The sequence below is a fragment of the Elaeis guineensis genome, chromosome 11 (assembly GCF_000442705.2).
Source record: "Elaeis guineensis isolate ETL-2024a chromosome 11, EG11, whole genome shotgun sequence".
Lineage (NCBI taxonomy): Eukaryota > Viridiplantae > Streptophyta > Magnoliopsida > Arecales > Arecaceae > Elaeis > Elaeis guineensis.
Window position 1 is genome coordinate 632,274 of NC_026003.2, and position 26,225 is coordinate 658,498.

At 35.4% G+C, this 26,225-nt stretch overlaps 1 pseudogene; it reads left to right on the forward strand.

The window, feature by feature from the left end:
* The first annotated feature begins 14,813 nt into the window (after nt 1–14,813).
* Nucleotides 14,814–17,365, forward strand: LOC105053510 (protochlorophyllide reductase-like; annotated as a pseudogene).
* Nucleotides 17,366–26,225: the final 8,860 nt, after the last annotated feature.

Sequence of the window (26,225 nt, forward strand, 5' to 3'; positions counted from 1 at the left end):
CTCATGCGACTCAGGCTCTGTAGGAGTCTAGTAAGTTAGCCTTCAAAAGTGGTGTTGTGTGCCTACGACGATCTTATACTTACGGCATCTAATACTTCTCGTCTTTGTGTGAGAGGCAGTGTGTGCCAACGATGAGCTTGTACCAATAGCATCTTGCACTCTTGACAGTATTCTAAGGGTCTGATTCTGAGGCTCTGATTAGTTATCCCTCTAAAGATTTTCTAAGGATCTCCCTCCGCTTCTCATACGACTCAGGCTCTACAAGGATCTGATAAGTTAACCCCACCTCAAAGTCATCGAGGTCTTCTCGAGGGTTTGGTAACTTAACCTTCTAGAGGTTTCTTAAGGGTCTTCCTCCACTTCTCGTATGACTCGAGCTTTGCTGGGGTCTGGTAAGTTGGCCTCGCTTCAGAATCATCGAGGTCTTCTCGAGGATCTAATAAGTTAGCCCTCTAAAGGTTTCCTAAGGATCTCCCTCCATTTCTCACATGACTTGGGCTTTGCTGGGATCTGGTAAGTTAACCCTACCTCAGAGTCATCGAGATCTTCTCGAGGTTCTGGTAAGTTAGCCCTCTAAAGATTTCCTAAGGGTCTCCCTCCGCTTCTCACATGACTCGGACTTTGCTGGGGTCTGGTAAGTTAGTCCCACCTCAAAGTCATCGAGGTCTTCTTGAGGGTCTGATAAGTTATCCCTCATATTAGTTGATCGTAGTTATAATTCAGGGTCATGAGTAGAAGGAGGAAGCAACTCTTGAAGAACTCGAGTGCCAATCATGAATTGATGGCCCTGCAAATTTTATTTTCATGAAAAGTAGTTACATCATTGATAATATATACTGAGGTTCACCAAGTTTCATGGTCTAAAAATTAGAGTCCCATCAAGCTGCTTTAGCCTATAAGTTCCTGCGCATGCCACTTCATCCACTTGGTTGGGCAATAGCCTTCCTTCTAGCGCCTGCTTGGTAGGTTGTGAGACTTTGGCTCACTGCAGCATTAGATCATCAGATCAAAGTTGATCATCAGGTAACAAGATCCGTATTTTTCTACAAAAGATTAATTAGTCAGTATTTGATTATCTCATCTAGATGTGAGCTGATTTTCATCATTCAACTCAGATTTCAGACGACCTCCTATTGAAAATTATGTCCTAAAGCCAATCATTTGACGATTGTGCTAATTATAAATATATATGAATTAATCAATAATAAAAATTATTTAATCTTTTTCATTACAAGGTTACATCTTCAAACGAACTTCTGTATTGTGATGAAATTCTTAGAACTATTTTGATCGATAAAGAAGGATTTATCGCGTAGTCCTTAAATTTATTCACGATCAAATGATATGCTATTACTAAGACGATAGTGATATCAAGTATAGGTCATTGTGTATCATATACATTGGTTGTCCTCATAACCAAATAGTGTGGAGACACTAGTATGACATGCAAATGAGATGTAGGAGTATATCGTCATTGAACATGACCAACTGCAGAGCACTTTACTGTCAAGAGTAGCTCACAAAGGGTATGGGTATAAGTGTCCCTCCGATCTGAGATCACCATGATGATTTACAAGCAACTCACTGTACTTTAGTATCGGACTACCTAAATTTTTAATTTAGAAATGAAAGATTTTGGAGTGCAGTCAAGTACTTGTCAAGTCGGTATGTGAGTCAAGATGGGATGGACCCCTCCGAATAAGTAAGAGTTAATATATCAATGTATTTTAGTTTAGTAAAATCTGAGCTCAGGTAATCAATGTGATGGATTTGAAAAATTAAAATATGATGTGAATAACTTATCTAGGGTTGACAGCTAAACTCTAGGTCATCTTTGAGCATTAAGATCAAAGGGATAAATTATATGATAACCATACGCCAGTAGGTTCTTGAATGTTACTTTGCCATCATTCAACCTATCCAGATGTTGGATCTCATTACTAGATGATTACATCGATTAGTTTTGAAATTTATTTCTGTGCTACTGGCTTAGGTTCAAACCTATAGGATTATATTCAAAAGAAGTTTCTGACTGATCAAGTGGCTGATCAACGATTAAGAATCATTCAAGTGATTGATCAATTTGATTGATGGTTAACCTTATGCAAAAGTTAAAATAAATTTATCCACTAAGTGTTAGTAGATTAATAGAGGATTAATTAATAATTAGATTGCTGATTAGCTCAATTTGATTGCACAAAGAGGATTAGATCAAATCTAATTAAATTAGATTTAATTAGGTTTGACCCGATTAGGTTATGAGATGACATAATTGCTAAGGGAGAATTGTCTCTGATTTGATTAGAATTTTGGTTCAATCAATTTTTAATTGAATTAAGATTTGATAAAGGATTTATGAATCTAATTAGATTGGATTTTATCTATCTATTTGGACCTAACCAAATATGATTTGATTTGGAGCCAAATAAGGAAACCAAGAGTCCATGTAGTGTTGGACTCTTCCCATTCTCCATCCAAATATTGGATGCCCCCCTTCCTCATGTTAAAAGTAGTTTTGCATGAGGTTTCTCCATCCCAATAACATCGGATGTCGTCCCTTTCTCAACACCAAATATAGATTGGTTGTGATAAGGAAAGGTTTGAGATTTGATTTCAAATTTGATTCCTTATCAAGAGGAATTTGTTCTTATCCCAACCACCTTCATGCCACACCTTGTTTTCCTTTTCTTGTGTGTGACAAAAGGGAAGTTTTCACTATGGGAAATCAGATGAGGATCTGATTTACCTTAAAAATAATTTAGTTGGGGTGTCCAATATTTATCTTAAAAATAATTTGGTAGAGTACCACATCTATCGAATAGATACTTCAGTTTTTAGTTCTAGGATGTGATCCTGTTGAACTCGATGAGAACAACAAGGATCTGATTATCTACATCGATGTCATGCAGAGGTCCAACTTCGATTAGTGGCATGGAGCCATACAGTTTGAAATGGAGTTTCATGAACGTCAACAGTGTATGGACACTCATTGATCCACTTGAAAGGGTAAAGCCCATAGGTGTGAATGGATCTTCAACAGGATCAAAGGATGCAGATGAAAAGGTGGAGACCTACAAAACCAGTCTGGTTGCCTAAGGATATTATTAACATTATAGTATTGGCCATAATGAGATATTTTCTCCTATGGCAATGCTAAATATTTCAAAGTTGGAACATGCATTTTGATAAGTGATCAAAACGTATGGCTTCATTGAGAATGAAATAAAATTCTGTAAATATAAATGGGTTAATAGCTCTGTAAGTGTATTTCTTATTTTGTATGTGAATAAAATTTTTTTAATCGAGAATGACATTCCTTACATTACAGAAAATAAAGATTTCACAGTTATCACTATTATCTATAAAAGACTTAAGAAAGCATCTTTCATCCTAAGGATAAAGATCTATAGAGATAGATCTTAGAAGCTGCTTGGGTTATCCCAATCCAACATACATAAAATATTTATGAGTAAAATTTATTCTATCACGTACATCATGTATAAGATCAGATATGGTATACTCACTAAGGATAGTGAGTGGATACCTGCAAGATCTAGTGAGAATCACTGAAAGGTTATCTTTAAGTATTTGAGAAATACTAAAGACCGATGACTCGATTATGAAAGATTTGACTTAAAACTTATGGAGTTTGATTTTAATTTTTAGTTGGATATAATAATAGCAAGAACGTATTAGAATACATCCTTACCTTAAATAATAGAGCAATCTACTGAAAAAGTTTTAAGTAAAAAAATATAGCCAATGCAAATTGCAAGACAAAATGCATTGCAGCATCTGATGCTTGCAAAGAAGCTATGTGATTGTACATGTTCACTGACAAGCTAGAACTGGCACCCTCCAATGATGGTTCTACTATATTGTATAGCACCAAAGCCATAGCTCATGCTTAGGAGCCAAAGTCCCATTAGCTTATCAAGTATTTTACATCGCTATCATCTTATTCGAAATCATGGATAGAGATGACATCAAACTTTAGAAGATTGACAGAAAGAAGAACCTAACCGATCTATTTACTAATGCCTTAGTATATAGGAATTTTGAGATGATAAATCAAAGATGGATATATGATACTATACTGATTGGCTTTAGTTCAAGTCAGAGTTATTGAAAATTGTGTCCTAAAGCCAATCATTTGATAATTATACTAATTATAAGTGTATATGAATTGATCAATAACAAAAATTATTTGGCCTTTTTCATCATAAGATTACCTCTTCTAACAAACTCCTGTATTGTGATAAAGTTCTTAGAACTATTTTGATCGATAAAGAAAGATTTATCGCATAGTCTTTAAATTTGTTCACAACCAAACGATATGCTATTATTAGGATGATAGCGATATCAAGTATAGGTCATTGTATGCTATATACATCAGTTGTTCTTATAATCAAATGGTGTAGAGACACTGGTATGGCATGCTGGTAAGATGTAGGAGTACATCATCACTGAACGTGACCAACTGTTGAGCACTCTGCTGTCAAAAGTAGCTCACGAAGGGTATGGATATAAGTGTCCTTCCGACCTGAGATCACCACGGTGATTTGCAAGCAACTCATTGTACATTGGTGTCAGACTGTCTAAATTTTTAATTCAGTAATGAAAGATTTTTGGGTACAGTCAAGTACTTGTCAAGTTGATGCGTGAGTCAAAAAAGAATTGATCTCTTCGAATAAGTAAGAGTTAATGTATTAATGTATTTTAATTTAGTAAAATCTGAACCCAGATAATCTATGTGATGGATTTGAAAGATTGAAATATAATGTGAATGACTTATCTAGGGTTGACAATTAAATCCTAAGTCATCTTTGAGTATTAGGGTCAAAAGGATGAATTATACGGTAACCATATGTCAGTAGGTTCTTGAATATTATTTTGCCATCATTCGACCTATCTGAACGTCGGATCTCATTGCTAGATGGTTACATCAATTAGTTTAAAAATTTATTCCTATACTACCAGCTTAGGTTCGAACTTATAGGGTTATACTCAAAAGAAGCTTCTGACTGATCATGTGGCTGATCAATGATTAAGAATCGTTCAAAGATTTAATCGTCAATTCAATTGATGGTTAACCTTATGCAAAAGTTAAAATAAATTTATTCACTAAGTGTTAGTAGACTAATAGAAGATTAATTAACAATTAGATTATTGATTAGTTTAATTTGATTCAGCAAAGAGGATTAAATCAAATCAAATCTAATTGAATTAGATTCAATTAGGTTTGATCCAATTAGGTTATGAGATGACCTAATCATTAAGAAAGAATTATCCCTGATTTGATCAGAATTTTGATTCAATCAATTCTTAATTAGATTATAATTTGATAAAAAATTTATGAACCTAATTAGAGTAGGTTTCAACTATCTATTTGGGCTTAACTAAATGTGATTTGATTTGGAGTCAAATAAGGAAACTAAGAGTCCATGTAGTGTTGGACTCTTCCCTTGTGCCATCCAAATATTAGATGCCCCCCTTCCTCATGTTAAAAGTAGTTTTGCATGAGGTTTCTCCATGCCAATAACATCAAATGTTGCCCCTTTCTCAACACCAAATATGGATTGGTTTTGATAACGAAAGGTTTGAGATTTGATTTCAAATTTGATTCCTTATCAAGAAAAATTTGTTCTCATCCCAACCACCTTCATGCCACACCTTGTTTTCCTTTTCTTGTGTGTGACAAAAGGGAAGTTTTCACTATGGAAAATCAGATGAGGATCTGATTTACCCTGAAAATAATTTGGTTAGGGCATCCAATATTTTTTGGGTGTTGGTTTTGTGAGAGGGGGCGACAACACATGCAAGAGTCCAAACATTGTCGGACTCTTCAAACCCTATCCACTTTCATGTCAAAATAAAAGGATTTATTTTCTTTTGTGCACGTAAGAGAGAGATTAGAAAGAGATCTTCATGGTGGTGGGTGGAGGCATGACATATCATGGCATGAGAAAGAGGAGAGCCCTCTCCTCTTTGGGTGAGCGAAACATTAAAACCCTAGGATTTTGTTCCTAAGGATTTGGAAGAGAGAAAAAGTAGAGAGAAGAGTGTCTCCTCTCCATATTTCTTTCACATCTTCATCTCCTCTAGATGTCCTTCTTCAACCTCTGAAAAGGTTCGAAAGATTTAAAGAAAACATCCAGATCAGCGAACAAGATGGTCTTCATGCGAGCTAGTGCTCTCGAGGAGACCGATCAGATCAGAGCTTCGAGTGGACTATTCATAGAGGTCGGACACGTGTGCGGCTATGAGCAACTAGAAAGGATCCTCTTTACCACATCTCTCAGCAGTGGTGATCGTCGACCTGCACTCAGGTATAGAGTTTTGAACTCAGATTAGAAGTAGATTTGATCTACTATTCATATGTATGCATGTAGATTTTATCTTCTAATTTTTTAGATTTTATATGCAATATATCATATCATAGATAATAGAGTAAGTTGATTTATTGATCTGATCATATGGATGTTAGATTAATATGATTAATCTAGTTGCTTTCTGTTGTGATTTATTTCAAAAATTTTTGAAATATATGCATGAAATTGCCAACATTTTTCAACACCCCCATAATCATGTGGATTTTTAATCAGATGAGTCACTCTTCTTCCACCATTTGCCCTCTGACCTGCTAGCATTCCTACCACGTTGGTGCTTGCTACGATTAAGGTTGAGGGAGATGCTATTGAGGCAGAGAAGGCGGCTGTTGAACTCTCAGAGCTCAATATTGAGGGGCTGCTCTTTGGATAAAATGATTCAACTGCCCTTGCTTGATAAGCCTCTTGATCTTGTCATTAAGTTGGTGGCAGTCTTCAGTTTCGTGATCATGGTCACAATGGTAAAAGCAGTGTCTATTCGGATCTCGACGGTATTCTGACCTTGTTCTCATCAGTCGGGGCACAAATAACTCAGGCCCCACTTATAGCAACACCTCCCTCTGACGAACATTCAGGGGCGTATAGCTATCATACTGCCTAGGAGGTGATGGTTGTGGAATCCTTCTCGAAAGACTGCGGGATCGAATGATTTTGACCCCCATTATTCCATCTCAGGGGTGGGGACCAAGAGCGCTGGCATCTTTTCTCCTCTCACCTTGGATGGCACTCCTTATTGGATCCCATCATGGTTGAACTGGCAGGAGTATCATCGGCAAAGGTCTCTTCTTTGTAGATGTACTTCTCTGCACAGATAAGCATATCTGAGAGATCTCGAGGATAAGTCTTAACTAATAAGTTTTTCAAATCATTCTTCAGGAGACCGCTTGTCATTGCCGCCATCGTAGTCAATTGATCCAGATTTTAGACCTTCAAGGTTGCCATGTTGAATCTATTCATAAAAGAGTGGATTGACTCGTCCTCTTTTTGCTTGATAGTATGGAGGTAGTCGAACCACTTCTACTGTCATCGACTGCTGATGAATGATCGATGAAAGATCGATACAAGTCATCAAAGAATAGATAGACGTCGGTCTCAAACTCGAGTACCACTACCGAGCGGTCCCCTTAAGAGTTGGAGAGAATGCTCGACAGAGGATTGCATCCAATACTCTCTGAAAAACATGACTGTCTTGAAGGTCTCTACATGATCGATGGGGTCGATAGTCCCATCGTAGACCTCCAGCTGAGGCAGTTTAAAGTGTAGAAAAAATGATTTCTGCACAATCCTCGAGATGAAAGGTGACTGGCTGTTATACCCTTCGTAGGACAGTGCCAAAGAGCCATTATCGTTGAGGACCTTTTCAATTTTCTGACCCAACTACTGATAGAGCTCCTAGAACTGCCTTTCAAAGTCAACTTCATGGACAGTACCAGCCTCAAGCGCAAAGGAGATCGATGTTCGGGGGTTGAGTCATGGCCCGACTATGGGCTTGGAGATCGCCGTCTGATCGATTGTTGGACCCTAAGGTGACTTTGATGAGTCAACCTCCTCTTCAAACTTTGAGGAGGTGCTTGTGGCTCTAGTTGAGATGTGACTGCAGAGCTGCAGTCAAAATAAGATTCTACAGGGGCATCATCGTGGAAGGCACAGGCGGCAACACCTAGGAAAATGTATGACGTACCACCGTAGAAGGTGCATGGACAATCTGAGGAGGCTGTGGCACTACCTGAAAGGGCACGAGAAAAGTCTGGACTACTTGAACTATGGTCGTCAAATGTTGAACTTGCTGGAACAGTTGATCAAATTGATCGACCGTGACTGACACCGATAGGGCCGATTAAACTGGTTGAGGGATGATCAATTGAACCGACGGAGAGATTTTCGACGTTAGTGGCTGAACTTGATTGTCAGCTGGCTGGCTGCCTATCGAAAAGCGACGGTATTGAAAAGCCGAAAAGATATCCATCTTTGAGTCATGAATACGAATGTAGCCCTTCCTCTATCTGTTGCTGCTTAAATCGATCGGAGTTGGAAGACGGACACTAAAAATCTCGAGCAGAGATGCTAGTGTTGGAGTCAGCTGCAAAATAAGTCCCAAATCGGAGGTTGTGGCTCCAACGAGGACCCTTCGATGCTCAAATTAGAAAAACAAAAAATAAAGAAGCAACAACAGATTCTCTGAGAAGGATTCGATTGGACTTACCTGGATCCTCAGGGTTCTGATTGTTTATATAGAAAGATGTCGAACAACTGGGTTATTAGCTGTGAGATTGCACGATCTCGAGATTGTCAGGCCATTGAACATGTCAAACTGGGTGAGATAATTTAGCCCTTAATCATTTTTGTGAAATAAGGAGATCGTTGCTAGTGGCATACTGAGTAGAAGATTTGCATATCCCTTTTGAATAATCTCGAAGATCGTGTCTGATCTTTTGATCTTGTTAAATAAGTGGTGTCACCTCGTGGTAGATGAGAGTCTCATCTATTAATTATATAGGTTGTCAATCAAAAGAGATTTTAACCTTTATGTGCTCTCCATGTGGGGCTATTTATTGCTTTTGGCCTCAGCTTATATCAATATAGATGCTTAGAATACCTCGTATCAGCATAAAGGAGCTCATATCAGGGTCAGCTCATATAAAGGTAGCTCTTCACAGCATATCTCTTTACAGCATAGTCATAGCCCATAGAGCTGTAAATCTGAGGCATTCATGATACCACTGTAACAAAGACTAACCCTCTGGAGACCCCACATGGCCCACTAAAGTCGACAAAGACTAACCCTTTGAGGACACCGCATGGCCCACTGAAGCTGATAGGGGCTAACTCTTTGAGGACCCCACACGACTGATTGAAGTTAATAGGGGCTAACTCTCTGGAGATCCCACAAGCCCATTAAAGTCGACAGGGGCTAACCTTTCAAGGACTTCATATGATCCATTGAAGCCAATATGGACTAATCCTTCAGAGACCCCACACTACCAGCAGAAGCAAGCGACAATGATAATAGAGGGCTTAACCCTTCGAAGACTTCTCCAGATGGAGGAAAGCTCTAGCATTCCCTTGGTGCTGAATGAGATGATGCCACCATGACATTCTAAAGGATGATCAGGGCAAGACTGGCCTCGAGCAATAGGATCCCTATTATAAAAGGGGAGCAGGCCCGAGTAGATTCAAGCACACTATTGATGGTGTGACAAGTGTTGCCATCTGAAAGGCCTCAAAAACTATGCCTCCTGGAGAAAGGAGCACTAATGGACCTTTTCAATGTACCATCCTTATCAGTATTAAAAATGGAGCCTCACTAGGCCTCTAGATTATACAGCTCTCTGCCACACGATCCCTGAGATGCATCATCTTCTCTGATCCATAGAAGGTGATATGGCACCCATCAACATCCAGCATCTGACGAGCAAACAAGTCTACGGTTTTTAAAAGTTCACCCATTGTATATTGGCAAAGCAAGCACTTTAAGGGGAGTCAAAGGAGACCCTAGCTCAGTTATGGAAACTGACCCAACCAAGCCACCCGAGCCCTTGATCACAATGAGAGCTAATTAGTACAATCATCACAAAGAAGCATAAGACTTCATGTGAAAGGTAAACAAGATGAAAATATGTTTTTAATTAATCAAAAAGTTTATTTACAAAATTTTGTCAAAGAGAGGACACCAAAAAAATACAAAAAAAAGGAAGAATTAGTCTTCATCCGAAGAAAATGCCCTGACCTTTTCATCGCTGTTCTTGGGGCAAAGATATCTTAGGTCTAGCTTCGAGACCATCAACTGCAGGCATGCCTTGCAGTCCTAAATGATGGTGGCCAAAAATACCTCAATGATCTCATGCTTAAAATTCGCCAAAGCCTTATACTCCTGAATGCATCTAAATCTGGCCTCGATGGAAACCCCTACTGCAGCCTCGGTGAACCCCCCTCTATCCCTAAGCAAAAAAGGGTCCACCCCAAGCCTCGTCGATCCATTTGACCCCATGGAGGGAGGCTAGGCCTAGCCCAAAAGAAAAAAAAGTAGGAAGTGACTCCAATGCAACTGATGCAGTAGCATGACCACAACTAAGTTATCCTCAGTCCCCACTAGGGGCAGTGATAGATCAAAAGTAGAAGACTCCGACTGGGTACTCCTCACCTTCTTGGATGAGGACTCCCTATCTGAGGAGTTCATCTTCTTCTTCATCACTAGTTTGATGGATGACAACGATAGCTTCATTACTCCAAGACAAGAAAAAAAGAATTTTTCTCTAATGGCTACAACGACAAAAGAGTAACTGGCAATTGGATGACAAGAAATCTAACTAGATGGGTGATCTATTTATACAGACCACCAATGGCATGGATTTGGCCATCAAATCATTAGATTTTGTCATTAAGCCAGCCTTGAGAGCAACAGACCTTGCGACTCTTCATCTCACCCTTCCATCATCGAGCCATATGAGGCAACTTGTAAAGTGCACCTCGAGACTTACTGCCACCTGCCACATGGTGAGTCCCCATGAGTGCAAAGATAATCCCCAAATTTTTTTTCTTCAGAAGCATCGTTCCATGACTCCTCAAATTTCCTTCCTAATAATGGTGGCACAGATCGCAAAATGATGCATCATTAGTCCTCAAAAGCTTTTTCAAAGCATAGTAATGCGGATGCATCCATGTGGGAACCGGGTCGGCAGTTCGACCACCAAGGTAAGTACTTCCTTCATCCAAAGTTGAAAGATGACTTCGAACTCGAGAGTGGGAGGCAAGTACTGTATAGATGACCTAAGGACTAGATCAACTATTCCCATGGTGAGCATCCAAAAGTGACTTGGTGAAGCCACACCGGATGTGGGCTCGAGACCTCAACCCTACGCTCACTTCAGATCACTAGCTCGACTAGCCACCCGAATGAAGGCCATTACAATGCCCATGAATAACAACCTTGATTCTATGGCTAGCGAAAGATTTTTTTTAAATAAATGACCAAAATGTGTTCCAATGGTCGAGAGAATCAGGCCTTACAAACCTACAAATTTTGGCTAACAACCTACAGGCTCAACTTTCAAATAAAAGAGGTACGAAGGGGATCCCAATATAAGAAAAGCTGAAATGAGAGGAGGAGAAGGGCATCCTGCACCGCACAACCTCACTCCCTCTTTTCTCTCTACTATTCTTAAAGCTCTGGCTGACTTAAGCATTGAAGGGTTCCCCACCAGAATGCCTTTGGTGAGTGTAGACTTTCCTTGCAGGTTCTCTCAACATCCCAAATCCCAGGCGATACCCATCTCTAGCCACATCAACCATCTTCTAGAGTCTTGCAGCAACAGTCTCTATGACAAAATGATGAAAAACACTATCATCTATCTATTATCTGATTAATCCAACCATCTTTTTATTTATTTTCTGCTACTCTTATTGAGTTTTCTCACTTGGTTTGATATTATCTTCTTCAGTGGAATCATACAAATTTTTGTAGAATAATAAATTTTTCTTTCGAAACTTTGAAATTGACTAATTAGAAGATGTAAGTTTAACCATACTTTCATTCATATATTCTTTCATTTAATCAATACAAAAAACTTTAACCAGTAACAAGCTTCCTCTAATACCACTTTATTAGAAAAAAAACTGCAATCATGAATAATAAAGTTGCAAACTTCTTTTTTCTTTTTGTGCAATTAAATGGGATATAGTAAAGCAAAATAATCTCTACAATTTACTTAAATAATTTAGTAAACAAAAAGTAATCAAGCAACCCATAAAAAGAGACATCATAATTTTGATATGAATCTCCTACTATTTAGAATAATAGGATTACTGTAAGTCTTCTCTAGATTAACTAAAGGTTACATAAATATATCATTAAAAATAAATCTCAGATTTCATAATAAAAATAATCATTACTAATAATGCAAATTTCAATAATAAACAAAAGTAGAAGATAGATCTTATCAAATGTATGGATACTTGAAATAATTAATGGAGAAAACTTTTCAAAAATCAAAATCATTCAACTTGTAGCTCTCGATGCTCAAAACAATAAACTGAGATTTTGTAAAAATTGAGATATGATCAACCATCCGATTATTTGATAAAAATAACATCAATTTTTTTTTTCTTCCCTATTGCTGTTGTCTCCATTTTCATGCCACACAAACTCTTTATTGCCCCAACAATACATGACCTTAAAACACCATATCATCCTTTTTTGTTTTATTTTAAGGGGTTATGAGTCCCACATGAGGAGAAACCACACCAACATAATGTTAGCTCTATTTTTAGCCAATTGCTAATAACCAATATCTAACACTATATGAATTTTTTTTTTTTTTGGTGGAAAGGAGAGAAATCCACCTATACTATAGTTACTCATATTTAGAGTTACAGGGATGCATAGACTAAGAATCAAATTTAGATTCTGCTATTATTGTGAGAAAGAAAAAGATATAACCACTATGATAAGCCCCAGCTCATGTGTAACACTTTTAGGGGGTGTTTGATTGGGATAATTAAGATTTGAAATGAAAATTAGAATGAATGACTCCCATTACAGCTATTTGCTTGGGGAGAATCCAATTTCGATTCCCATTCCATAGAGGAATGGAAATGATCCATTCCTCCCTAATCGAATCCGGATCCACCCCAATAAAATCAAAATCTTATTGCACTGGAATGAGAATAAAAAAGAAAATCATCTTCCTCATTCACTCCCCTTCCTCCCTTGAGGCCCTTGCCCTCAAGGCCATTTTCTGCTCCTCCATCGAGCAGAAGAATGTCGCCGACACCTACCGTCGGATCTGGTTTGAGAACAATGTCTTCAGTGGAGTCAAAAATGACAAGGGGGAGCTCAGGGACGAACTCGATGCGGTGGCCTCGAGCCATGACCAGGAAGGGGATGGCGGAGGCAGCAAGGGCAGAGACTACGATGAAGCAACGCTGGTTGATGTTGATGCGATGGTTCCAACGGTGCCAGATCTTTGTGGGAGCGAACATCCGGCCATCACGGACCATGTTACCGAACACTCCCTGGCTGGCACAGTGGGTACCACCATCAAGGATGTGGGGGATACGGGAGATGGTGCGACCGATGCCCCAAGACTCCGTAGAGGTCTAGTGATCGGGGAGCTTGGAAATGGCATAGGGCTAGTGGTGGTTCTTAGAGAGGTTGGCATGGACGAAATTGATGATGTTGGGGCAAATCAAGGCCTTGAGGACATCGAGAGGGGAGACAGAGTTGGATCTGTCGGTGGCCAGGTCTCCCTCAGGGGGGTAAATGGTAACGAGGGGGCGGACGGTGGCAATGGCCATCACGGTGAGAGGGGGGAAGAGTTAGGCTTAAGGTTCGATGGCATGGGGCTAAAATAATTTTTTTAAAAAAATTAAAGATATTATTATTATATTTAATTTTTATTTAATATTAATTTTAAAATAATTAATTTTAAAAAATTTATTTAAAAATAAAAATAAAAATTAAGTTGACTCCGATTCCTATCTTCAAATGAACCAAGCAACAATAATGGGAATCATTCATTTCAATTCTGATTCAGATCACAAACTAAATGCTTTGGGGGATTAAGCCATTCCAACTCTAATTCCAAACTATTCTGATTTTCATTTTGATTTCGATTTCAATCGCGAACCAAACACCCCCTTATATTATTTGACATATCTTTTAATCTGAATAATACTTCACATTAGGTTTTAATATCATTCTAAGAGTCCAGAATAACCTACAATCAATTAGAGCAATGTTACCAATATACCAAGCCTACAACGCACACATGCCATCGAGAGAGACCAAGGCCTTACCTTTCTCATAAGAAATTATTAGACAGATCAGATCCGATGCCAATCCAAATCCTGGAGCATATGTACGGTGGATAATATGATAGGTTGTCACCTCTATTTTAATCTTGAATAGTTTAGATAATATAAGGGGAGATAATATGGCAAGTGAGTATTGGACTTATCCATTGGATTTGGGTGAGTGATTAGTGGTCCACTAGATCTGGGTGAGTGACTATTATACTGGTGCATTGAATCTGCTCCATCTAATATTTTTTTTTCTTTATGTGACTAAATATCTACAAATGAGATGGCAACTATACTGCAAGACAAGGGACCCTAGCCTAACGGCTTCACTATAACTTTTGGGATAGGATATCCAGGTCTGCTATTCCTCTTCGACCGAGCATCCAATTAGGACAATCTATTCTGGGATGTAGATGGATCAAGAAGCGGGGCAAAATATCGTCAAGAAGAAATCTAAACCAAAAAATCCCATTGGAGGATATCTAGTCGAGTTGGCATGTGCCGAGCTAGTTTTTATCGCCTTATCTAGCCATGCTATCCCTTTTATAAGCCCTCCCCCTCCATCCTCCAGTGCCTCAATGGCTCCTCTCTCTACTACCAACCACTCTTTGACACTAGAAATTCTTAATGGCCCTCCAGGCTTCCTTCTTTCGTTCAGCTCTCTCCACCCACAAAGAGGTGAGTTTGGAGACAGATGTAGTCATGCTTTTTTTTGTTCCTTCTTGTCCTTGGAATGGGTGATGTGAATATGGTTAGCCATGTGGGAGGTGTTCATGGTGCAGGGGAAGGTCAGTGGTGGTATCAAGGACTCGGCTTTCTTCGGGGCTTCACTTTTGGACCATGTTAAATCTGACTTGAAGTGTGCAGCTCTTAAGTGTAGTAAGGTACGGATTCCTCCTCTTTTGCTTTCTAGATTCACTGGTTGGATTTCTTTAGACATGAATACATCTATGACTAACATATTCGCATTCAAAATTTGGTTTCCGTAGGCAATTGCATATTTTCCATTGTCAAATGGTTATGATTATCTGGTGAGTTCATGTGGTTGAAATGCTGGTGATCATTGTGAAGAATTGCAGTATTGTTGATCTTATCTCAGCTGAGAAAACACTCCTTGTGGAGGATAAATTGATCATATGGAAATGGAACTACTCTATCTCAAGACAAAGACATGGACCAATTTGATGAAGTGCTGATATTCAAGAGTATATAAAATTTGAGGATCTCAATATGTAATTTTGATCTCATCACCTGCACTTCACATCTCAAACTTCGACTTGAACATTGGATGCTGTGATTTGTTATCCTTCTTTGGCAAGTTGGATTGCAGCCAATCAGAGCATTCAAAAGAGAGTAGAGAATTAGTGGATATTTGCCTATATGCGCTGGAGTTGATGAAACCAGCTTCATTAATCTGGAGTGCCTTTTTTTTATTCAACGAAGAAAAATTTTAAAGTACATGCATGGTTTTCTAATAGGCTATCATTGCTTTTAACTTTATGGTATCTGAAGCTCAATTTAGCTACTTTGCAACACAAAGGACATCAATTCCTCTGTTCATGTTTTCCAAATTGGCTATTTCAAAGCATGTAGCTCAAATTGTATATGTAATATAGAGGGCTTCTCCTTAATTTCTTCCATTCATGTAGCTCATATGACCTGCAGTTCTGTTCCCATATCCTCGAAATGCCTTACTCTTAATTATACCTGTAATGTATTGGAAGTGGATACATATTCCTGCTGGTTGGTTAATTCAGACCACATGGTCTGCTGATGTTAGGCAGGCCTAACTCCTTTGATCAATGAGTTCCACATTTTTTTCTGGCTGTGAACTATTTCCAAAGTGTGAATAATAATGTAGCAGTGGAAGGAGTAAGAGTAGAGACAGCAACAACTACAGCCTCCCCGACAATCGATCGAGTCACCCCGCAAGGGAAGTAGACACTGTGAAAGGGAAATGTAGTGATCACAGGGGCCTCCTCAGGTCTGGGTCTCGCAACAGCCAAGGCATTGGCCGAGAATGGGAGATGGAATATGGTGATGGCCTGCCGTGACTTCCTCAAGGTGGAGAGAGTAGCCAAGGCAGCGGGCATGTCCAAAGAGAGCTACAAGATCATGCACCTCGACCTCGCATCCCTGGAGAGCGTCTGTCAGTTCGTCAACAACTTTCAGCTCTCCGAGATACCGCTGGATGTGCTGGTGTGCAATGCTGCTGTCTACCTTCCAACTACAAGGGAGCCCACTTACACAGCCGAAGATTTGAGATGAGCGTCGGGATCAACCACCTTGGCCACTTTTTCCTTGCCCAGGAGCTCCTCAAGGACCCGAACACATCTGATTACCCCTTTAGGCACCTCATCATCATCGGTTTGATAATAGGTAGAATTAAATTAAATTAAATTAAATTAATGGATAGAGAAATTAAGCTACTAAACTAGGCTTCTCGAAGCTTAATTTGGGTTGCATGCATGGTCATGGTCATGATCATGATCATGGTGGAGATGTGAATTTTTCTCTATTTAATTTGGTGTGAATTGACCTGACCTGACCAGATAACATGAACGTGCCACCCAAGGCAAACCTGGGAGACCTATGGGGCTCGCAAGGGGCTTGAATGGAATGAATGGCTCCACCATGATTGACGAGGGAGAGTTTGATGGAGCAAAAGCATACAAGGTAGCAAGGTCTGCAACATGCTGATGATGCAGAATTCCATAGGCGGTACCACGAGGAGACAGGCATCACATTTGCTTCTCTTTACCTTGGCTGCATTGCCACCACTGACTTCTTCAGGGAGCACATCCCCTTGTTCAGGCTCCTTTTCCCTCCGTTCCAAAAGTACATCACAAAAGGCTTCATTTTTTAGGACAAAGCTGGCAAAAGACTTGCACAGGTATAATTAGTCCTATATATAACGAACAATACGTCTTCAAATGTGTGTCGGAGCAAAAAGAGTTAAATTAATTATAGGCATGGAGGCTCCACGTACGTACTAACTAGAAGGATTTCATCTGTTTCAGGTGGTAAGCGAACCCAATTTGACCAAATCCAGCGTATACTGAAGCTGGAACAAGAACTCTGCATCATTCAAGAATCAGCTGTCGCAAGAGGCTAGCGATCCTGAGAAGGCTCGGATGGTGTGGGAGATCAACAAGAAACTGGTTGGCCTGCATGCTTGATGCCTCTTCATCTCATCAAGTGTGCTCTTTTCTGTATCACATCTGGGGGAGTGCTCATGAACCGCCACTAACCGGTCTTGCGGGTTTGGTTCTAGAATTTGTTGGTTGAAAAAAAAAATTCTGTTAGACAGATAATAAGAGTGCGGACATCCCTTTTTTCTAGTCTGAAATGATACAGAGGCTGCCTTCCATTGATTTAATAAGAAGCAATAGCTATTAAAAAAAAAAATCAAAGAGCTGCATCGATTGGAGTTGAATATTTAAAATGATGTGTCTCTGGCATGGATGATCTGAATTAGGCAAAGAATTGCTGCAAAAGCTCAGGTTGATCATCAGAGAATGGACAATTAAGTGGTCGTAAGTCAGAATTCGACAGGTGAATTGTATGAATGTTGCATCTAGTCGACTCATTGGCTCAAATTTTGAACTACATATAGATCTCAAAATATATTCATGGCTTCAGAGACTTGTAGTGCTACCAAATAAGAAATTTGTTCACAAGCCAACTTACATCTGGTTCAAAATTCAGCTCGAGTTCAGCTTACTCAGCTAATAAATAAACCAAGCTAGGACTGACTTAGTTTGCTTTAGCTCATCTTGATTAAGCTCCTAGTGAGAATATATATTTATGCACATATTTTGTATGTATAAAATTTTTGTTATTCTTCTCTATTGTTAATGTATACAAACATATGTAAAATATTACCTTACCATAAAAGTATGTAGGTAATATTCTCTAAAATATTATTATATTTTCTTACCACAAAAGTACGTAGAAAATATTATCTAGAATATCACTATATTTCTTTACCACAAAAGTGTGTAGGAAATATTCCCATCAAAAAAAGACCCTTGTACATTCTCTATATATGCAGGCTCTTGTACATTCTTTTGGAGTATTGAAAATAAAAGATTATCTCTTTCTCTCCATCTCTCAACATGATTCAGAGCCCCAAATCCTAGCATATTTTTCTTACACCACTTAGATCTAGACCATCTTTTTGGATTAGATCGTCTGATGTGTCTATATATAAAATTTCAGCCCCAGTTCTGTTGTCAAGTGCCCCATGCACTGACAGAATTTCTCTACTCCAGTCTTGCTTTCGTATGTGCTTTGATGCCTCCATTATTTGGTTTGTATATCATTTCTTTTGTATCTATATGGACTTCTCTTCATTATGAAAAAAGTTGATGCTAATTGGCCTATTATCACGATTCTAAATGACAAGATCATCCATTACTTGATAGCAATCTTAACCCAAGAAATGATGATGAGAATTTGCAGCCTCCATCTATCAAAAGATTGCCTGAAAGATCAAGAAAAAATAGAAAAAAGTAAAAAGATGAACTTGTTTGGAAGAAGAGGTTGACCACTATAAGGTGTGATAATTATAAAGGATTTGGCCATAATAGGAGGACTTGTCAGCATGCTTCGATGATGAAAAATGTACAGATTGTGATTTTTTTCAAAACTTTATTGCATCGAGTTACTTACCTTATTTTCTTATAATTTTTTTAGAAAAAAGTACAACAACACTCCCAAGCATATGATAGAATGGCTACAACTTGATCTGCTTTAAGGGGAAGAGGTAGATCTGCTTCAAGGGGAGGATCTGCTTCATCAGTTTATCTACTTTAAGGGATGGAGTTGGTAGAAGGGGAAGGCCTCGAGAGGGCAATCAAAATACCAAATCTACTTTATGGAGGAGAGTGCAGATTTGTTGTATAGCCAGCAAAATAGCATTGGAAGATGTTAAAGTACACTATTAGGATTCTAATTTTTTTTATCTTTTTACATATAAAGGATGGATAATGCTTTTGATGCAATGTGGGTTGTCTGTGATGACTATGCTTTATGTTTGTCAATCATCAGGTTGGAGAATGTTTTTATTCTCTATATTTTTTTGTCATGACTGTGGTTGTCTATGATTAATCCACTGTTGTTGTTGATGTTAAACACTATTTTTCTTCAATATATTCTAATGTTTCAGCTTTTCAATACATATGTTATGAAACATGTTGTGTTACATATTGTATGGTCTACTTTAGGTTATTAAAAGTGTATAGCACAGGTTGCTGGTTTAGGATATATAGACATTTAGTGACTGCTTTTTGTTGAAAGTGGTTCATGTTGGTTCTTGTTATGATGCTTCTTGTTATGATATGAAATAGTGAAAGGTGATATGATCTGAAACAATGAATGGTGATATGATGATTCTTATTGTTGATCCCGCGATTGATTTTGATGATTGCCAAATTTTGAGTATATCATATATCTAATCATATATTTTAAAAATATTTTAGATCTTTTTAGATATTAAAATTAAAGAAATATTCATTCAAAAAGATCTTCACAAAATTTACTAAGTCAAAGTCTTTAAGGAAGAAAATTCAAGTGTAGACTTAGTGGAGTCAACCCCATAGCAAGATGAGCCGACTCCTTCACTAAAATAAAAATGGCTCATTAAGAAAAAAATAAAATTAGAAGATAAAAATATTATTTAGAAGAGATTGAGGCCAAGAAATTCAAGTTTGAAAGATCAAATGAGAAAAAATGCCATTGAAAGACTCTAAGTATAATTAAAGATTAATTGAGTCAAATGAAATTATTTTTGAAGACTTTTAGCACAAAAAAACCATCTAAAAGAATTAGAACCAATCCATCCAAAAATCAAACCTACTCTGGCACAGAACATTCTTGATACTTTGGTTTGGCATACTATCAAACTAGCTCAAAATGGATCCAAACCAGCTCTCTCAGGATGATAGAGAAGATATTTTTGGATTCTGCAAGTCAAACTAGCTCGAAACAAGATCTGAGCTAGTTCTCTCAGATCGATAGAAAGTTAGTTTTTCAAATCTATAGTTCGAACCAGCTCAAGATAAATTTGAGCTAGCTCTCTTAGGTGGATAGAAAGCTGAAATTTGAGTTCTACAACTCAAGCTAGCTCGAAGCAAGATCCGAACCGACTTTGTCAGTACTCCAGAAAGTTAAATCTTTATTTCTGTAGTTTGAGCCAACTCAAAACAAGCTCGAGCTAGCTCGAATCTAAATTGAGCCAACTCAAGATCAATTCGAGCCGACTCGATGACTCTTGACAGGCTTAACGATTAATTTTCTGACCATTGCTCCATGGCTATTTCTCCACTCCAATGGCTATTTCTAAGCTTTCAACAATTAGAATTTACTCTTCATCCATCTCTAAGTATATTTAAAGTTAGAGAAAGTTAGAGAATCAAATTGGAAGCAAGTTTTTAAGGAAATGAGAGCTTAAAGTGAGACATCTTCAAGAATAAGAGTGAGTCACATTGCACATCTACAAGAAAGAAAAAAAAAATTTAAGTGCTAAATTTAGAGGACATTTCAAGAGCAATTATCCATAGCTTTTTAAGCATCCTCACAACATTTAAAGAAGAGAAATCAAGCTTCAATCGAGTGATCCTTTTAGCTTCTTCTTCAAGCATAAAAGAGTTCATTGTTTTATTTTTATTTGAACTGAAATCTTTATCTTGTTTTATAATTTCTTTATAAGTTTTTTTGTAAGAAAAGAAACTTGAGATTAGGTTGGTTCAAGCCCATAATTAGATGAGTTTAAGATTTGGTTAGTGAGTCCGAAAAATTAACTGGATTATTAGTGAGCTCAAAAAACTAACGATATAAAATTTTGGTTGGTGATCCTGAAAAATTAACTTGATTTTGTTTGTAAGCTTGAAAAAATAAATATACTGTAATCAAAGAAGAATTATAGTGAAGATTTCAAGAGAAGCTTGAAAAATGAATGTAGGTGCAGATTGTATCGAATCACTATAAAATTTATGTTTGTAATTATGCATTGCTCTCTTCACTTTCTTGCTTTACTTACTTTTAGTTCTTATTTTTCATTACATTATTTGTTGCAAAGTTTTGTTAATCATTTGCTTTTGCTACTGCACATATTGATCACATCACAAGTACTTAGTTAAGATTCAAATTGAGAAACATTATTGTTTAGAAAGTAAATTTGATTAAAATTTTTAACAATCCAATTCACCCTCCCCTCTTGGGTTGCTACCTTTGGATAATAAGTGATATCAAAGTAGGTGCTCTAATATTAATTGTTGACCTAGCGGTCTAGAGTAAAAGATCTTGCAATCTAAAATAGTATCTTTTCTTAATAAAAGTTATTCTATAGATAGACCCCCAATGCTTAATGGATTAAATTATATTTATTAAAAGCTAGGATGAAGATTTTCATACAAGCATAAGATTATAACTTATAAAAAATTATAATCAATGGCTCATACACACCTAATGCATTAATAGATGATAAAGAAATAATCCAACTAAATGCTAAGACTATAAATATTTTTTATTGTTCATTGGAGTTAACTGAATTTAACTTGATTTCTTCATGTATTTTAGCTAAATAAATTTAGAAAAAATTAAAAATAATTTTTGAGGAAGCAAATCAAGAAGAGACATCAAGCTTTCAAGAAGATAAGAAAACTCACCCTAGCATATGCCTCATGGCTCATGAGGATGAAAGAAAGGAAAAGAAAAAGAAACAAAGGAAAAAAAATCATTGATTAAGGGGGAGTAAGAGAAAGAAAAGAAAAATAATAAAGAAGAAGAAGCAGCAAATCATTGCCTCATAGCTGATGATGATGAGATAAACCTTGAAACCTCTTCTAAATTTACTTTTGATGAGTTGTTTGAGGCCTTTAATGATTTAATGCATGAATTCAAGAAGTTAAGGCTAAAAAATAAAGAGCTTAGAAAATCTAATCTATTTTTGACTGAAGAGAAAAATAAAATTTTGAGTAACAAAAAAAGGATCTTTTGAAGAATATGAAAAACTTTACCAAAGAAGAAGAAGATCTCTTGAAACAAATGGAAGCTCTATCCAAAGAAAAAGAGAGTATAACTAAATCTGAAAAATCTTTAATGAAAGAATAAGAAAAGTTTCAGATTTTTGAAAAATCTCTTTTGAAAAAAAATACAAAACTAAGAAAAGAGATTAAAAACTTGAAGTCTATACTTGAAAAATTGACAATAGGATCTTAAAAGCTTCAAGCTATATTAAATAATCAAAGGACTATTTTTGATAAAGCTAGAATTGGCTATAATTCATTGTAAAAATAAAAATTTGTCAAAAACATGTCTACAAAAGCCTCATTTGAAAATTATTCAATTAAATATTTTAAATGTAATAAAATTGACTACAAAATTTTTGAATACAATATTAAAAGAATTGGTCAAATTTTTATTATACAAATTTAGATTTCAAAAAAAATCATGTGCTCTAACCTCTATGGATCCAAGATGACTTGGGTACCAAAAATCAGTAAATAATTTTGTAGGTGTACCAAGGATCCAACGGAATGAAAAAAAAAAAAATTTATGGATGGATACTTTGGAAATGAACTTAGATGAGTCATGATGTTTGGTATAATTTAAATCTTTCTCACATCATTCCATCAATATTTGTTAAAATTATTTTGATTGAATCTATTTTAATGATCTATTAATGTAGTTGCATATTGTGATTACTCGCTTGAACTATTTTTCATTTATTGGTAAGATTAGTATGATTGATTGACTTTGATGTTTGCAATAATCTTATACTATGATTTGAATACTTTGATTTTAAAGGCAATATTTTTTTCTCTATGTATCATGTGTTGAATCAATATGAAATGAATTTATCTTGAAATTCAACACCGTATCTTAGCTTCCCCATATTAAAATTTGCAATTGAGAAACTTAAAAGAGGCTTAATTATCTATGAATTCTTTAGATTGCAAAAATTACAAATAAAACTAATCTTAACATTTCCCCACAAGATGCTTAATTATTAAAATATCCTTAAAAATTGCATTAAGCTTTATGGGCATAAATCCTATCTTTCTAAAATTCAGCAAATTTTTGTAGTCCCCTATATTGTATTGACTTAAGAGAATTAAATTAAAATAAGCTTGATTGAAAAATGTATTACTTGCATACAAATCAAAAGAAAATATATTTTCTAGCATTTATTATGAAAAATGAGAGAAAACATTATTGGAATATTAAAAGAGAACTTTTTTTGAGAATCAATAAAAACTGAAAATATTGATGAGTATTCATTCTATGCTTGTCTTGATCTATTTGTTCTACTGATTCATTTTGAAAATCATTACTAATCTTAAAAGAAAATCTATAAATGAACTTTTGTGATTTGCATGGATTAATCTTATGACAATTAATTAGTATCAAGATCAATTTAGAAAATTATTTTGTAAAATGCTTTTCATACTTGGTATCTTTGTTTTTGCCTTGCAAATTATTGTCCCAATCTTTTGGGCAAAAGAAATTGAACATTTTATCTCAAATTTGAATTTAGATAGCTATATTCTTAAACTCATTTGAGATAAAATAAAAAAAATAAAATATACATATTTTCATATCTCTTTGAACTTAATTGAGTGATATTTGTTTAAGAAGAGGATGATCTGAATTTTATATGATCTATTTCAAAATGACTTGTCTTGATAACAAATTCCTAAACACTCAAGCCCAATAATAGTTTGATCTGAATTTAAAAATGATAGGATGAGTTTTGAAAGGAAGACATTTAAATTTGATAAAAAAAAGAGGGAAAGAGTTTTGAAAAATCAATTACATTTTGCTTTGAAGAAAGAGATGAGTTTTGAAGAGCTTATGTCTAATGGAACTTGAGTGAAAGCTTATTTTCTTGAAACTAATTAAATATATACAGTTAAAAAAGGGTGGGGGGTATCAAGATAAGTGAATCATTTGGTATTAACTATGAAAAATAGAAGAAGATAATATTATTAGAACTTAAAAAAAATTACTCTAAAATTAATAAAAATAAAAATTATGGATTTATTTGTACACCTTTATTTCCTTGATTTATTCTTGAAAAATTATTTGTACTTGATTTCATCATTCACACTTTATATGGTTTGATTGTATCAATATTTTGATAATTAACTAATATCAAAAATATTTTTGATCATTTTTTTAAATACTTTTCATAATTTGGTATCAAAATTTTTTTTTAGAAATTACCATTTGGATTGGTTTTTAGGATAAATAGCATAAAGAAGATTATTTTCACAATTGGTATCATATTTTCATAATTGGTATTAGATGGATTATGAGTATCATATTTTCATAATTGGTATCATATGTTGTCCTATACTCAATTGTTCAAATCTTTTGACAAAACAAAAAGATTACTTTATCTCAAATATATTTTATATAACCTTGACATTATACCTATGAGACAAATTCTAAAGATTGGTACCTTTATAAATCAAATTGATTAATACTTCTTTAGAAGAAAAAGAAATACTTTTTTATAAAATTAAATATATCTTATGTCTTGCTTTGAAACATCTACTTAACATGCTTAATTTAAAAAAGATCTATCTCTTTGGGATTTATTAAGTTTAAAGCAATTCTATAACTAAATTTAAGAATCTACTCAATGCATCTATTTTATTCAAAAAAAAAGAAATTTTTTTTTAAATATATATTATTATAAAATTCAATCTAAAATTTGAAAAGAGGGAAAGTTATAAAATTTGAATATAATTAATTTTAATGATGTTCTTTTAAATCTTGCCTTGCACTCTATTACATTATTTTTGGTAAAAATAATGAGTATTGTGTCTCAAATTAATTTTGTATTGATATATTCCTAATATAACATTATTTAGATGAAGTTGAAATACATTCTACACTTGGCTATCATAATCAAAATTTTTTTGAAATTTAAAATGTGAATTTAAAAGTCAAATTTGATATTAATTAAAGATCCTTAATTTGAAAGAAAAAGAGGAGAAGAAAAATATCATGTAATAGAATTTTTTAGTGTTTACTCTTAAATACAGAGAGAGAGATATTAATTGAATTAACTAATTTGATTTAATTAAAAATATCGATGATTTTGAATATTGACCTTAAACTCTTAATCAGTTACTTTATAGTTTTTCTACTTTGCACTCTCATGTGTTCATTCTATTTGATTTATTCAATTTGATTGACAAATCATTTTTTATAACTAATGGGAGTTGAAGTAAATTTGAAATATATTCTCACTCCTAATAAATTAATTTTGATATAAATTTTTAATTTTGAAACTCATCATACTAAATTTTTTATATGCTGATTTTATCATTTGGACAATCAAGTGGAGTTAAATTGAATTGGAACTCATTCTTACTCCAAGAAATAAATTTATAAATCCAATCTTGCAAATCATTTGAAAATATGAAGATATCACTAAATTTTTGATGTGCAATAAAAATTTTTATAAAATTATTTTTGTTCTAATACTATCTTTGATATATTTTTGATACATACCTTTTCAAAACTCAATTGATTGAAATTTATTAAGAAAAGAAAAGAACAAATATTGATTTGTATGATATATTTGTTTTTTGGTTCAAATCTTTTGAAAAGCTCTATCCCTTCATATTAATTTGAAAAATCTGAATTTGATCTATTTAGAAAGGGGGAGAGTGGTATCAATATGAATTTAGTATCAAACATGCTTAATTTGGTATCAGATGTGCCATTCAGTTCGAATTTGATACTCTCTTGAAATTGAATTTTTTGAATTTGATAATTTCTCTATTTTAACTTTGATTGATTTTGATATTATTTTTTGATTCCTCCCATAAGCTTTTTGATGCTGTCAAAAAGGAAAAAAAGTATGCCTAGTTGAGTAGATGCCTAAAGGATTAATGTTTTACAAACTCGATGATTTTGATGCTTGAAACCTCAATAATCATTGATTTGAATTGAAATATTATTTTGATATAAGTATATAAAATATGTATGTACAATGAATTAAAGGTTCGTTAAGAATTT